This window comes from Lithobates pipiens, unplaced genomic scaffold (assembly GCF_037356315.1).
Source record: "Lithobates pipiens isolate NorthernLeopardFrog02 unplaced genomic scaffold, aLitPip1_a1.2 Scaffold_18, whole genome shotgun sequence".
In the NCBI taxonomy this organism is placed as follows: Eukaryota; Metazoa; Chordata; class Amphibia; order Anura; family Ranidae; genus Lithobates; species Lithobates pipiens.
The window spans coordinates 593,786,815-593,803,095 of record NW_027507758.1 but is presented as its reverse complement, the minus strand read 5'-3'; the positions used below and the strand labels follow the sequence as shown (position 1 = coordinate 593,803,095).

Here is a 16,281-nt window from a genome sequence, read left to right as displayed (position 1 = left end):
GGGGCCCCATCAAGGTTGCCAGCCTCAGTAAAACCAAGGACAGTATGTAAAAATCTGGGTTTTTTTTGTTTTTGTTTTTTTTCACATCTGTCTCTGAAATGTCCCTTACCGACATCTTTTTGGTCTAAAAATCCTGAGATTATAGCTGCCCCACCTCTCCAGTATCTTCTCAGCCAATAGAAACATGTCTGTATATGCTGTGTGTACATGTATGTGTATACTGTGTGGCCCCATAAGCTCTGATTGCCCGGGGGCCCCATGAGTTGTCAGTCCGCCCCTGGTTCACACTCAACTACTAAGGATCGGGAGTTGGTAGGTGAAGGGAATGTAGATTGTCTAGAGGTCGTTAACCCTTCAATTACCTCTGGTAAAATGTGACGATCAATCCCCACACAGGCCTGGGAGATTCGCCCATTGAGACAATGACACAAAACAACAAAGTCTCTCCGAGCAAATCTAATCTTTATTCTTTGGTGTGAATATTTAAAGGGGGCTTTCAGAAAGTACCACCCTTTGAACGTGTCATACAGATTATCCAATCACATACAAGTACAGCCTACAATAAAAGTGAAACTAGCAATTCCTCAAAATCATGTGCTTTCCAAGAAACTAAATAAGATAACAGTAACATGGGAAACGAAACTAGACTAGCAAAACTTGAGCATACATTTTGTGAGGTGGATGTTAGAGAGAGACACAAAATGGAAACTAAATTTCTTAAAGAATGAAAGCGGCTAAGCTAAATATCCCTTCAATCCCCTCTTAGATCATATAAGATGATTTCTACATTCTATGTTGTGTCTTAATACTTCTTTGGGGTTGTGGCGTTGATTGCCTGATGACTCTTCATGTATGTCATGTAGGATAGAACCTTATCAGGAGATTGAAGGCGTGCAACTATGCAAGTGCAACACTTAAAGCAGAGGTAAAGAATCAGAGCAAGGATAAATATCATAACAATAACAAGGGCAATGTCTTTTAACCATTAAAATATAACTCCAAGCCCAAATCCTGCATTGGCAAATGGGCTCCATGTTTTAGCAATGTCCCTAGCTTCCTGCTGGAGCTGACTTCTAAGGGATGTCCCCTTTCATCATCCCCTACCACTCCCATGACAGGTACCAAGTATTCAAGGTAACACCATCCCTTAATATGAAGGGGCACCCAGGGATAACACACTTTCCCACAACATACATAAATACTTTGTCCTAGTGCAAAAGATCTCTTAGCGACAATCTCATGAGTGTACTTGTCCTGTGTCGCGATTATTGGTGCAATATTTCACCTACATTTTTAGGGAAAGAATAAAAGTTATGCAAAGTACAGTTTAACCCTGGGTCAGATACTTGAAACAGTGAGCAGGCAGGGGAAGAGACTCTGGATTCCCACATCTTGATGTTAAATATTGACCTGCTGCAGAAAGAAAGGTTAGTCTGTGTCTCATTCCCTAAATTAAAACACCAATCAGGGGAATGACTTCTACCTGCTATTGGAAAGTTAACAAAGTTGTTTATGTACAGAGTGGATATGTTAGTCAGGAATACCGGAGGAGGAGTCTCCTTGAGAAAGGAGGAAATATTTAAAGGTACAGACAAAAGGGAAATTCAGGCAGTGCTAGGATGTAATTTGTTACATATCCTACATTCTTCATACCCTGATTTTTTCCCGAGCATAAGCATACTTAAATTTTAGCAAAAGCATCTTATCAGTAAAACTATCTTCAGTCTCTCTCTTGATTCTAGCTTGTGTCACTGTAATGCTCTCTTGTGTGTATGTATGTATGTGTGTGTGTTCCCACAGATACTTTTAATTGCACCCAAATCTTCAGGTGGGTAGGAACACTGTCAGAGAGATCAGGATCAGGAGGCAAAATGCCTTGCCAGATGTCTGTGGTGAAATAAGCGAGGTGATCTTCTCTGGCCGGACCTGCTTTCCCAGGAACTCCTCCTTCCTCTGCTTGGACTTCTGCTTGAGGGCCTCCTGTATCCAAGATCTCCTTCCAGCTCTTGGGGCTTTGGGCAACCTTTTTCACTCTGTTGGTATGGATCGAGGACTGCCAATTTTCCACTGGGGTGGCTGTTCTGGTCACTGCAACCACTGTAGTAGGAGGTCCAAAGGGATACTCTTGCTTCTTACTTCTGTTCAGCTATTGGGCCACCACGGTGTCTCCCACCTTAAAGAGGTGAGTAGCTTCCTGTGAAGAAAAAGGAGAGGTGCGAGCAACATTTCTCTCAACTGTATCCAATGTTTCAACCAATTTCCTTATATATTCTTCCTGTATTAAGTCTAAATCTCCCTTTTCTATCATTAAAGGTGCTCTAGCCTATGGGGTGGGGAAAGGTAGACCCATCAAGACTTCAAAAGGTGAATACCCTGTTGTCTTGGAAGGGGTCATTCTTATTTCTGCCAGGACTGCTGGGAGGACCTTCTTCCAGTTGGCAAAGGTTCCTCCTGTGGCCTTTCTTATTTTGTATTTTTTTAATTGTTCTGTTCATTCTTTCTATTATCCCTGAGCTTTGAGGGTGGTAGGGAATGTGAAACTTCCATTCTATCTTGAGAGTTTTTACCAAGTCCTGGCAGACCCTTGATACAAATGTAGGTCCATTGTCTGAGTTTATTTGAAGTGGGCATCCCCATCGAGGAATGATTTCCTGAATGAGGATCCTCACTACTGTTTGTGCATCTTCTTTTGTGGTTACAAAAAGTTCAACTCGTCTTGAGGAAATGTTCACAATTACCAAAAGATATTTCTGTCTTTTGCCTAGTTTGGGCATGTGTGTGAAGTCAATCTGCAAATGTGTAAAAGGAGTGTTTGGCCTTGTGTGGGTTGCTCCTGATACATGTGATGCATCTTGATACATAATCTTTAATCCTTCAGGAAAGTTCTGGAAAATAAAAAATCTTTCTCCAATAGTTCACAAGTGGCCTTCCAGCCTCTGTGACCTATTCCATGGTACTGGGAAATAAAAAGTGATGCACTAGCTACTGGTATACATGGCTTCCCCTCTTTGCAGAGAAGTCCAGTCTTTGGATCTTTCTGCACACTTATTTTGTCCCAATCCCTGAGATCAGCTTCTTCTGCAAATCCCTGCAAATCTGAAAGAACCTGATCATAGAAGGGCAATTCTGGGGCTAGCATGGGCATTTAGATCTGTGCATTTTGTGAAATATCAGCTTGTTTAGCAGCTAAACCAGCCAGAGCATTTCCCTTGGCTATCTGTTTGTTGGCCTGTGTGTGCTCTGCAGTGCTGTGAAAGATAAATCAGACCTGGGTGATGTGTCTTGGTGAATGAGGTTTATGCAATCATGTTGTGGCACAACCTCATCCTGCTCTCCTTTTAATTCTAAAGGGCATTTAAGATTGGTGCTGGTCCTGCATTTGGAGAAGCATATTTGATGTGCAATTTTGGATTAGACAGCACGATCACCTCATAGCCGCTCAACCTCTGAGCAGACATGTGCTGTGTATGTACATTTTTCAATAGGATTGATACATTGTTGGTGGTGTGAAATGTGGTGTCGTGCCCCAGAGTGAAAGAAGTGGTCATCTGAACCATCATCGCGCATGACGCGAGAGCTCTGAGACACACAGGCATGCCCTGAACCTGCACCGGAACCATCTTTGAGGAAAAAAAAACAATAGGGCGCAACTTGCCTCCATGCTCCTGAGCGAGGACACCTGACAAAGTCTTACAATTTTCCCTTGCAAACAAATAAAACATTTTTTTCCATAATTAGGGAGGCCGAGCCCTGGAGCCATTACCATAGCATTTTTCAAATACACAAAAGCATTGCACATTTCATCTGACCATTTTATACAGTCTGGCATGTCTGAACCTATGGCTTGTCTCAGGAGATTGTCATAGTAGGAACAGTCAGGTATTCATTGGCGGCAGTAACCAATCATACCAAGAAAGGTAAGCATGTCTTTCTTAGTAAGTGGGCGGGGCAGACCCACAAGAACCATAGCTCTTTTGTGATTGACTTTCCTTTCTCCTTTTGAGAGTACACAACCAAGATATGCAACCATTTCCTGACACCATTGCAATAATTTCTTTGACACTTTGTGACCACTTTCAAAAAAAAACATTTCAAAAGATCCCCCCCATCCTCCAGGGCGGCCACCGAGTAGAACTGCAGATGAGGAGTCACATACTGCAGCAGGGATGAACAGTGTCCTGGTATCCAAGCTCTGAGAGTAGTTTGGAGGACAATGGAATAGACTGCAGAGGAGTCTACATAACCCTGGGGCATTCTACACCATGTTAGTTAGAAAGCAAAGATTGGCTATGTCTCCTCATCCACAGGGACGGAAATAAAAAAAGCATTTAATAAATCAATCACAATAAAATACTCTGCATCCTGTGGTATGGCAGCATTGATGACACATCAGGCACTATTGGGGCAATCGGTACCATTAGGCTATTGATGGCCCTTAGGTCTTGTACAAACCTATAGTCACCATTTGCCTTCTTACTGGGTTAATGTTAATGTAGGGCGAGACAATTTCCCTCTTGGTTGTCTCTGTGTTTAACCCCCTCTTTGTCCTTGCCCCCTCCCTTTTATAAAAGTTACCCCTTTTATTTCCTGAGAAATCATTTTGATAATGTGTCTGCACTGGTGTTTGCTTAAGGATGTCAAAACATCCTGCAGCATCCTTCGCTGTCAGAAATCAGTTATTGTGCTTGTAGCCCACTCTGATATTTGCTGTGTGTCCTCATGTAATGAAGTCTTTCATGAAACTCTTATCTGGTTGTGGAATGTAAGGGGGAGGAGGTGGGCGCATGGTACATGCATAGAAAACATTGATTTAACCCTTAAATCCACCATCTCATGTCTCTGTTAAACCCATCGTGGATAATGTTGTGGCTAGGATGCTATAGGGAGCCTCGGTCCAGCCGGGGATCTCCACAGCATGTTTATTTTCATCCTTATTTTATTTCTAAACATTCTGACTTTTATTTCCTTTACTTTTTTTTTTTTTTATTATTTTTTTCTTGGCAAAATTCCAACAAGCACTCCTTATGGCCAGAGGTTCCCCTGATCACAAGCAAGCTTTGTGCATTATTACTTTTCTTATTTTTATAACCAAACAATTTTTATTTCAAATTTTTGGCAGCGTGCCAACGGGTTCAAACGGTACTTTCAATTGCTGTAGTACCAATGCCGCAAAGAATTCCTCACTATCTATTACGGTCAGTGAGATATTAGCACTTGAACCCTGTTGGCAAAAAGCCAAATATTCAAATTTTGCACCTGGCTTCCCCTGTGCAAGAGATGTCAATAGCAAAAAGAATTACTCAAATAGCATGTTTTGATCAAAAGTTAGCCTCAGAGTATACTACCGACTATGCCAATTCATGTATTACCTTAAGAGAGTGTTATAAACACTGCTACTATGCTCACTATCTCATACATTGGAGTCAAAACATTCATATGTAAATCATTAAGAGAAAACATAAATACTCAGCAGATACTGTAGCATCGCTCTACATTTCAGTTGGGAAACTTCCATCAATCACAAAAAGGAGTCGGGAGTTCACCGCAAGACAAGTCTGTCGCCTTTTATTTACGTACTCTTATAACACAGTGCAGTGGAAAGCGTCGTCTTACCTTACAACGCTGACAAATTCCACACAAACAGTTAACAGATCATCTTATAAACTTCTACAGGCGATAGGAAGATAAGCAAAGAGAAGGGTTTTGTCGTCACACTTTAGCAGACTTTTTTTTATAATTACAGTACTGTATAAATCAACTTCTCAGAGTCCGTGAAAGCCCACCCAGAGCTTTCTCCTTGTTCACACGGGAACAAGTGCTGCTTCATAAAGCAGTCTTATTAAATGAACTTCTCGGAGTCCATTAAAGCCCACCCAAGGCTTCTCTACCTGTTCACACGGGAACAGGTGCTGCTTCTTAAAGCAGTCTTATTAAATTAACTTCTCAGAGTCCATTAAAGCCCACCCAAGGCTTTATCACTGTTAACTCAGAACAGCTTTTTTTACTGCTTCTCAGAGCAGTTAAACTTATCAACGAGGTCTGAAAACAACGTCTACATAAATCACAGGTTCAAAGAACGATTTTTTAAATAGATGTCACAGTGAGAGATACATATATCAATTCAACTCACCATATAGACATATATTATAATCGACCCCGGACGAGCCCCCAAACTGAAGGGAATGTAGATTGTCTAGAGGTCGTTAACCCTTCAATTACCTCTGGTAAAATGTGACGATCAATCCCCACACAGGCCTGGGAGATTCGCCCATTGAGACAATGACACAAAACAACAAAGTCTCTCCGAGCAAATCTAATCTTTATTCTTTGGTGTGAATATTTAAAGGGGGCTTTCAGAAAGTAACACCCTTTGAACGTGTCATACAGATTATCCAATCACATACAAGTACAGCCTACAATAAAAGTGAAACTAGCAATTCCTCAAAATCATGTGCTTTCCAAGAAACTAAATAAGATAACAGTAACATGGGAAACTAAACTAGACTAGCAAAACTTGAGCATACATTTTGTGAGGTGGATGTTATAGAGAGACACAAAATGGAAACTAAATTTCTTAAAGAATGAAAGCGGTTAAGCTAAATATCCCTTCAGTAGGCAGGGCTTACGACGACTTAAGCATTTTACAGCCAATCCCAGGCAAGATTGGAAGCCCCATTTACCGCCTTGGGGCATCACAGCCCATTTAAAGCGTGGCTCCACCTGGTGTAAAGGGGTTACATTCCAAAATGCTATTATTGATTTCTGGAGGTAAGTAGGTATGGCCCACAGTAGACCTGATGCGACTCTCAATAGACCTAATGCAGCCCTCAATAGACAGTGGGGCTCTCTGCAAGCCTAATTCAGCCCTCAGTAGACCTAATGCAGCATTGTGCAGCCAGTCATAGTGTGGTGAGATCAGGCGCCACAGCCCGTTTAAAGCACAGTTTAAAGGGTTAAAGTTCCAAAATACTACAGTTGCATTATCAGTTTCTAGAAGTAAGTAGCTGTGATCCTTTGGAGACCTAATGCAGCCCTTAGTAGACGCTGCAAGGCCCTAAATAGACATGGTGTAGCCCTCAGCAGACATAATGTAGCTCTCAGTAGACATAATGTGGCCCTCAGTAGACATAATGCGGCCCTCAGTAGAGGTAATCTGACTCTCAGTAGACATAATGTGGCCCCCAGTAGAAATAATGCGGTCCTCAGTAGACATAATGTGGCCCTCAGTAGACATAATGTGGCCCCCAGTAGAAATAATGTGGCCCTCAGTAGACATAATGTGGCCCCCAGTAGAGCTTTTCTGAATCTCCGTAAACATAATGTGACTCTCAGTAGACCTAATGCAGTCCTCGGTATTGCTAATCTGCCTCGCAGTAGACCTAATGGGGGCCCTGAGTAGACTTAATGGGGGCCCCGAGTGGACCCAATGGGGCCCTCAGTAGACATATTGTGACCCCCAATATTGCTAATCTGTCTCTCAGTAGACATAATGGGGCCCTCAGTAGACCTCTGATGGTGAGCTGTTTGTTTAATGGCACCTGGATTGAATGGTCCCTGAATTCAGCATGAAAATGTCCATTGGTGAGTAGCTGAACTCTGCTCAGTGACTCCATTGAAGGTCTTGTATTTTATTTTCCCTTTGCAGGCCCTGGTGACCTTCCATGATGTGTCGGCCTGCTTCTCGGCTGAGGAGTGGGGTTCTCTGGAGGACTGGCAGAAGGAGCTGTACAAGAATGTGATGAGGGAGATTCACGCTGCCCTGCTGTCCATGGGTGAGAGCATTTCCATTGCAGGATTGGGGGGTCTGATCACTGGTACTTGGCAACTGGGAGGATTTTTTTACTATAGCAATATGTGTTAAGCTTAGTAAAATACTGTGCAAATATGCAAATTATGCAATCTTATAATGTTCAAATAAGCAATATCTTAAAGGGGTTGTAAAGGTTCGTGTTTTATTTTCTAAATAGGTTACTTTAAGCTAGTGCATTGTTGGTTCACTTACCTTTTCCTTCGATTTCCCTTCTAAATGTTTTTTTTCTCTTTGTCTGAATTTCTCACTTCTTGTTTCTCCTGTTTAAGCTTAACACATATTGCTATAGTAGCCTCAGATATTGTAGGCTTATAGTTTGTGTGTAGACATTGAATTAGAAAGATGACTTTCATAATTAACCCCAAATATGTTGATCAGGCATACAGGGGTGACACGAGCGCACATCTTCTAAACCGATAATGTCTTTGCAGAGCGAACACATCCCCCCCAGACGATCATTCTGTGCATCACAGAGGGGCCCTTCGCTGGCGGACATATCCCCACTCCGCAAACACTTCTCTACATCCCCAAGGAGCTTTTCACTACCAAACGGATCTCAACCAGTGTCAGTCTCCCCAGTCAGCTCTTTAGAGTGGGCTGCGGGTGTACTAACACTGGGAGACACTATGACAATACATATCAAAATACATCTTCATAAAATTTCCACAACACAGTCAAACAGGGAGGCACTAAAATTCAGAATCAAGGCCAAGAATAAACAGAGGTTGGCAAGTCAATTGGTAACATTTTAAATAAGCGGTCCAGGCCGAGGCTGGAAACAGAGGAGCAGCTTGTTCTGTAAATTCCAGAGCCCCGTATACGTCTGACCCAGTCATGTGACCAGTGTCCGGCCATTAGTCATGTGGTTTCCGCCATTATGGGTGACTGGCATGACTTTGGGTCAAACAATCCAGGATCTTTGAGGTGAGAACACATGACCCATGCCTATTCATTTCTCCAAGATGGCTGATTATAGAGGTTTTCTCTGGTTTATACTGCAAAATATATTATATCTCTCCATCTTTCCCCCAGGATACGCCAACCTGAACCCAGAGCAGCTGCTGAGAGTGGAGGGGGTGAAAGAGTCTTCACCGGCCAGAGGGAAGATCCCAGAACACAAGAACCATAATGTCATCACAGCCGGTAAAGCGTTATTATAGGTCTGTGATTAGGGATGAGCTTCGTGTTCGAGTCGAACGTAAGTTCGACTCGAACATTGGTCGTTCGGGCGTTCGCCGAATTCCGAACGTTTGGGCCGTTCGCGGAAAAATTTGTGTGGCCCACAATGCACTGCGATGGCGCAGTGCATTGCTGTCTCATGATTGGCCAAGCATGCACTGTGACCCCGCATGCTTGGCCAATCGCAGCGCCAGCAGCGAGGAGAGCCATGGTTGGCCACAGGCATCCTGCCTGTGGCCAATCATAGCTCAGGCTGTGTAGTGCACGCCCCACACTATATAAGGCCGCCTTTGAGGCGGCCTCGTGTAGTGTGTTAGTTAGCATCTGAAGCAGTGGGTGTTCTGTGTACCTTCAACACAGTTACACACCAATCGTTTTTGGCTGTTTTCCTATCTTGCTCTTGTGTAGTGGTTACTGTCTGTGCCCTGACCGCAGTATACACCACTATATTCACCTCACCTATATAGCTAGTGATCTAGCTTTAATAATAGAGCTTGCAGTCAGTAGTGTTAGTGCGTGCTGTCTGCGTGCTCTGTACCCAGTACATACCACTATATCCACCTACATAGCTGTTCTCTATTTGAGCCCAATTGCCATCTGCAGGAGTTATTGGAAGTTGTGTGTGCTTCCAGCACAGCACAGCACAGTATACATCTGTATATACCCCTTTAACTCTGCTGTTTTCTGGTTATTGTCTGCGTGCCCTGACCGCAGTATACACCGTGATATTCACCTCACCTATATAGCTAGTGGTCCATCTTTAATAATAGCGCTTGCAGTCAGTAGTGTCACTCAGGAGATAGTGCGTGCTGTCTGCGTGCTCTGTACCCAGTACATACCGCTATAATCCACCTACATAGCTGTTCTCTATTTGGGCCCAATTGTCATCTGCAGGAGTTATTGGAAGTTGTGTGTGCTTCCAGCACAGCACAGTACAGTATACATCTGTATATACCCCTTTAACTCTGCTGTTTTCTGGTTATTGTCTGCGTGCCCTGACCGCAGTATACACCGTGATATTCACCTCACCTATATAGCTAGTGGTCCATCTTTAATAATAGCGCTTGCAGTCAGTAGTGTCAGAAGATAGTGCGTGCTGTCTGCGTGCTCTGTACCCAGTACATACCGCTATAATCCACCTACATAGCTGTTCTCTATTTGGGCCCAATTGTCATCTGCAGGAGTTATTGGAAGTTGTGTGTGCTTCCAGCACAGCACAGTATACATCTGTATATACCCCTTTAACTCTGCTGTTCTATAAAAAAGGCATCTGCAGGAGTTAGTGGGTGTTGTGTGCCTCCAGCACAATATAAACTACCCAACTACTGTTTTACCCAACTCCCTTCAGGCCATTACCATGTCTGGAAGGCCAGCAAGGAGAGGCAGACAGGTGCGAGCCGATAAAAGAGGGCAAGCAGGCTCTGTGTCTAGAGACAACAGTGCTGGTCGTGGACGCGGTGCATTGTCATCAGCACGTGGCCATGGGACATGCTTGTCCTTCTTTTCTGCAGCTGGACATGTTGAACCGCAACATGCCAACGACTTGGTAGAGTGGATGACCAAGCCCTCTTCATCCTCCTCATCCTCTCTCACCCAGTCTCAGGGTAGTAGCAAAGCAGCTGCCAATGCATCGTCTTCCCTCCTCTCAATGTCATCATCAGTGACTCCTTCCCTAGACCCACCACGTCCTCCTGAGGAGTCTCCTGAACTCTTTGAGCACAGTGTTGGGTACATGCTCCAGGAGGATGCCCAGTGTTTGGTGGGCTCTGATGATGACACTCAGCTAGAGGAAGGCAGTAGCGTGAGCGCAGAGAGAGAGGATGCTCAAGAAGCACAGCAATCTGGCAGTCATGTTCCACAAGCTGCAGCATACTGCCAGGTTTGCTACAGCGATGAGGAGGGAGGGGATGATGAGGGCACTGACTCCACGTGGGTGCCTGGTAGGAGGGAGGAGGAGGAGGAGGAGGAGGCACATGTCCAACGAGGCAGGATGCCCTCCGGGGGCCAGCTTAGGGGCAGAACACCGACTGAATCACACCGCAGAGCTCCGCCTGCGCAGAGCGCTTCCTCTGCGCGTTATTCTAAAAGTTCTTTGGTGTGGGCCTTTTTTGAGACGAGTGCATCAGATCACACCGCTGCTATTTGCAACATATGTCTCAAGCGTATCTCACGTGGCCAAAACATCAGCCGCTTGGGCACCACATGCTTGACCAGACATATGTTGACCTGCCATGCAGCTCGTTGGCAAGCGTACCTCAAAGACCCACACCAAAGAACAAAGCGGACCTCTCCTTGCTCCTCATCAGCTGGCATCTCCAACCCCACTAGACCTTCAGTCCTCTCTGAAACCTGCTCTGAGAGGAATGAAGGTGTAGAATTAGGCGTGTCACAGCCAAGTGCTTCTGGGAACTATGCTAGTGGTACATCCACGTCCGATTATAGCAGGCAAATGTCCCTGCCCCAGCTGCTGGACCGGCGGAAGAAATTTACTCCCAGCCATCCACATGCCCAGCGGTTGAATGCTAGCTTGGCTAAATTGCTAGCACTTCAACTGCTGCCTTTTCCGTTGGTAGACTCGGCCCCCTTCCGTGAGTTTGTACAATGTGCGGTTCCTCAGTGGCAGGTCCCCAAACGCCACTTTTTCTCACGGAAGGCGATTCCGGCTCTCTACCGGCATGTGGAAGGCAATGTCCTTGCCTCGCTGGACAGGGCGGTCAGCGGTAAGGTGCATATTACCGCTGACTCATGGTCCAGCAGGCATGGACAGGGACGTTACCTGTCTTTCACGGCCCATTGGGTCACTCTTCTGGCTGCTGGGAAGGATGCAGGACAAGGTGCAGTAGTGTTGGAGGTTGTTCCGCCACCACGCCTCCAAAATGCTACTATTGGTTGTGACACACCTCTCTCCTCCACCCCCTCCTCTTCTTCTTCCTCCATGGCCTCTTCCAGTGCTCTGTCCTCAGAACCAGCGGTGCTCCGTAGGCGTTCCAGGGGCTACGCAAGTACGCAGGCAAAACGATGCCATGCCGTGCTTGCGCTGGTTTGTTTGGGGGACAGGAGCCACACTGGGGCGGATGTTTTGTCAGCTCTGCAGGGGCAGACCGAGAGGTGGTTGACGCCGCGCCAGCTTAAGCCAGGAATGGTGGTTTGCGACAATGGCACCAACCTCCTCTCCGCCCTCCGACAGGGACAACTGACCCATGTGCCCTGTGTAGCTCATGTCCTTAACCTGGTGGTGCAGCGGTTCTTGGGCTTACATAATGTCCTGAAGCAGGCCAGGAAAGTCTGTGTGCATTTCCGCCGATCATTTAATGCCTGTGCTCGGCTGGCTGAGCTCCAAAAGGAGTTGAACCTGCCCAAGAACCGCCTTATATGTGACATGCCCACCAGATGGAACTCAACATTGGCCATGCTGCAGCGGCTGCACACGCAGCAGAGGGCCATCAATGAGTACCTGTGCCCCCTTTATCCAGACAGTGTTCCTGCTGTGCCACCCATCACACAGGAAGAGGGTGAGGAGGAGGAAGAGGAGGAGGAGGATGATTGTGTCAGCATGGAGGTGGAGGCTGGCACTCAGCATCAGCAGCAACAGTCTTATAGGGATGATTTACAGTCCCAAGAAACACGTGGACTTGTACGTGGCTGGGAGGAGGTAGCTGCGGATCATGTTGTCCTTAGTGACCCAGAGGACTCCGGACTGAATGCCTCAGCTAACCTACGCTGCATGGCCTCCCTGATCCTGCAAAGCCTGCGGAAGGATCCTCGTATTCTTCGGATCAAGGAGAGGGACCATTACTGGCTGGCCACTCTCCTTGATCCACGGTACAAGGGTAAGGTTGCCGACCTTATCTTGCCATCGCAGAGGGAGCAGAGGATGAGACATCTCCGGGAGGCCTTGCAGAAAGCTCTGTGCAACGCGTTCCCAGAGACTGGGAGGTCACAAACTCCTGGTCCTGGACAACGTGTTGCTGAGGCATCAGTCAGAAGGAGCGGTGGAGAAGGTGGCCGTCTGACTGATGCTTTCAGACAATTTTTTAGTCCGCAGCCCCAAGGTATGATTGGTTCCAGCACCCATCGCCAGCGTCTAATTTACATGGTGCAGGAATACCTAGGGGCAAGGTCAGACTTGGACACCTTTCCCACTGAAAATCCTCTGGCTTACTGGGTCTTGAGGATGGATCACTGGCCAGAGCTTGCACAGAATGCAATTGAGCTACTGGCCTGTCCTGCATCCAGCGTTCTTTCGGAACGCACCTTCAGTGCTGCTGGTGGCTTTGTTACCAATCACAGGGTGTGCTTGTCCACCGAATCAGTTGATCGACTGACCTTCATCAAGATGAATCAGTCTTGGATCACCCACAGCTACCAAGCACCTGAAGCTGATGTAACCGAATAATTTTTTTTTTAAATACCACATCCCTTCAAGACTGCCTATGCTGATGCTGAGTGACTGTCCTGTTATGTTGATTGTCTATCCTCTTCCTCCTCCGCTGATATGTTGGAAGAACATTTTTGGTTCTGGGTGATGCCAGCAGCCCAATTTTTCTGCTCCTGTTTAACAGGGGCGTTTAATTACAATTTTTGATGCAATGCTTTGCAGCAGGGCTAATTCCTGCAATAAAACTAGAGTATATGGCAGAGGTTGGAGTGTGGTGGCACCAGCACCAGTGCGTAAGGCCCAATTTTTCTGCCCCTGTTTAACAGGGGCGTTTAAGTACAATTTTTGATGCAATGCTTTGCAGCAGGGCTAATTCCTGCAATAAAACTAGAGTATATGGCAGAGGTTGCAGTGTGATGGCACCAGCACCAGTGCCTAAGGCCCAATTTTTCTGCCCCTGTTTAACAGGGGCGTTTAAGTACAATTTTTGATGCAATGCTTTGCAGCAGGGCTAATTCCTGCAATAAAACTAGAGTATATGGCAGAGGTTGCAGTGTGATGGCACCAGTGCCTAAGGCCCAATTTTTCTGCCCCTGTTTAACAGGGACATGTAATTACAATTCTTGATATAATATTTCACAGGAGGGCCCCTTCCTGTGCCCACCCAGAGTAACGGTGAGGACTTATAGTGTTGTGGCACCAGCACCACAACCACCAAAGGTCAATTTTTCTACCACTGTTCAACAATGGCATGTAATTACAATTCTTGATATAATCGTTCACAGCAGGGCGCTCCAGCGCCCACCAAGAGTCACTTTGAGGGCTTACAATGTTGTGGCAAAACCAACACCTTGTTCCGCCATTTCTGCAGAGCATATAGGGCAGGCCCCTACTTTCAAACATCCAACTTACAAACATCAGACAGCAGCAAGTGAGATGAAAAAAGATGGACGACAAAACAAATTATACAGGGGTGATAACCCTTCCCTATGTTTTCCAAAAAGCTTAAAAATAGTTTTTTTGACTGGAGCTACACTTTAAAAATGTACCAGTTGAAAATTACAAACAGATTCAACTTAACACAACAAACCTACACAGTCCCTGTCTTGTTTGCACCGCCTGTATACTGTTGTTCTGAGTATATAGGGCCTGGGGGCCACACGCATTTCCTTTTTTTAATATGGGTACGGGGTTCCCCTTAATATGCGTACAAGACCCAAATAGGCTGGTAATGGGCAGGGAGGGCTACCCATGCCATTTTTCTGAATGATTTTCAACCATATTGCAGGAACCAGATATAACATTAAATCCGCAAGCAGTTTTAAATGGTGTTATTTCCGTTTAATGTCATTTTGTGCAGGGACTGTTCTAAACACGGGAAACACGTGGCACTTCACAGGCATACTACAGACACCCCCCAGGCACCATATTTAAAGGAATATTTCACTTTTTTTTCACTTTAATCGTCATTAAAATCAGTGCTCCCGCCAAAACGGCCATTTTTAAAACTTTTTTTGCATTGACCCATGTCCCCTGAGGCAGGAGGCAGGTCCCCAAACCCTTTTTAGGATAATATCTTGCATATTAGCCGTTAAAATTAGCACTTTCCATTTCGAACGTTCGAGTCCCATAGACTTCAATGGGGTTCTAACGTTCGTTACGAACGCGGGGTCCGTTCGAGAGTTCTGGTGCGAACCGAACCGGGGGGTGTTCGGCTCATCCCTATCTCATCCCTATCTGTGATAATCCACAACCCTTTAACCTTTTCAAAATGACACCTCATAAACTAAGAGCTTTCTATGCTTTAATATGGACACGGCTGTACCAGGATACTTCTATTATCACTACTGCCCACAATCAGAGCAATATATATATCTGTCCTTCCTAGGAGCCCCGATGTTTAACCCTGACATCTCCCTATGGATCCGTGAGGTGGTGGAGGAGGACGTGACCCAGCCAGAGAAGCCGGAGCAGTCAGTGGTGTGGGAGAGTCCCAGCCCAGGTATATTTCAAAGGATGAAAATACTTTTTTTTTTAATATTCTTTTAATATATAGTGCTGAGACATTCCATAGTGCTGTACAGGAAACCGCTCATCGGGCTCATGCGCCAGAAAAGCGTACACTCTAATGCCCCACCACCATCACACAACATTAGTATTATGTATTTATATAGCTCTGACATATTCCAAAATGCTGTACAAAGAACACGGATCGACTGACAACAGTCTCTGTACCAGAGGAGCTTACACTCAATTGGTCCCCCACACATGTTGTTATAATTATTATACAGCTCCGACCTATACAACAGTGCTGTACTGTGCCGAAAAAACTGAGCTGTTGACATCAGGAACTGCACCTGAGGAGCTTACACTTTAACGTCCTCCGACAATCGCACACTATTATTGCTATCACATATGTGGCAGTTCTGTACAGAGACTGAGCAGTACTTATGAGCCACTGGTCATCTAACTAATATAGCGATACCCTCACTTAAGAGGGCCGCAAGTTTGGTTTGGGTCCTGAGCACAGCTCCGCCAACCCCCCGGCACTCTGGCACAGTTAGTATCTAGCAATACACATTAAATCACTTATACTCTAAATATGTGTGTGTGCGTGCGTGGGTAACTCAAGCTCATAGACAATCTCTGAAAGTATATAACTGACTTTACTTGTTGTTTTATAAAAGGAATAACATGAATTGAACATTTGGTTTGCAACACATAAGCAGGTCCCTGCAGTAACCAGTAATAAAGATAAACAGAGTAATCAGCACAATAAAGTATTGCTATGCAACTCTAACGCTGCCCTTTTTCAGCTACTTCCCCGCATGGGTAAACTAACACCCAGCACTATCTACCTATGCAGTCAGGCCTGACTGATCTAGATGGAAGTCCAGTAAAACAATATTCGCTA

General features: G+C 45.4%; 1 long non-coding RNA gene across 1 annotated transcript; it reads right to left on the bottom strand.

The window, feature by feature from the left end:
- Window positions 1-445: 445 nt before the first annotated feature.
- Window positions 446-7,076, bottom strand: LOC143989172 (uncharacterized). Its single transcript, XR_013277004.1, has 2 exons — window positions 6,131-7,076; window positions 446-2,194 (listed from the first exon to the last, which is right to left on the bottom strand). It is a non-coding gene; the product is annotated as an uncharacterized LOC143989172 (long non-coding RNA).
- Between the last annotated feature and the right edge of the window lie 9,205 nt (window positions 7,077-16,281).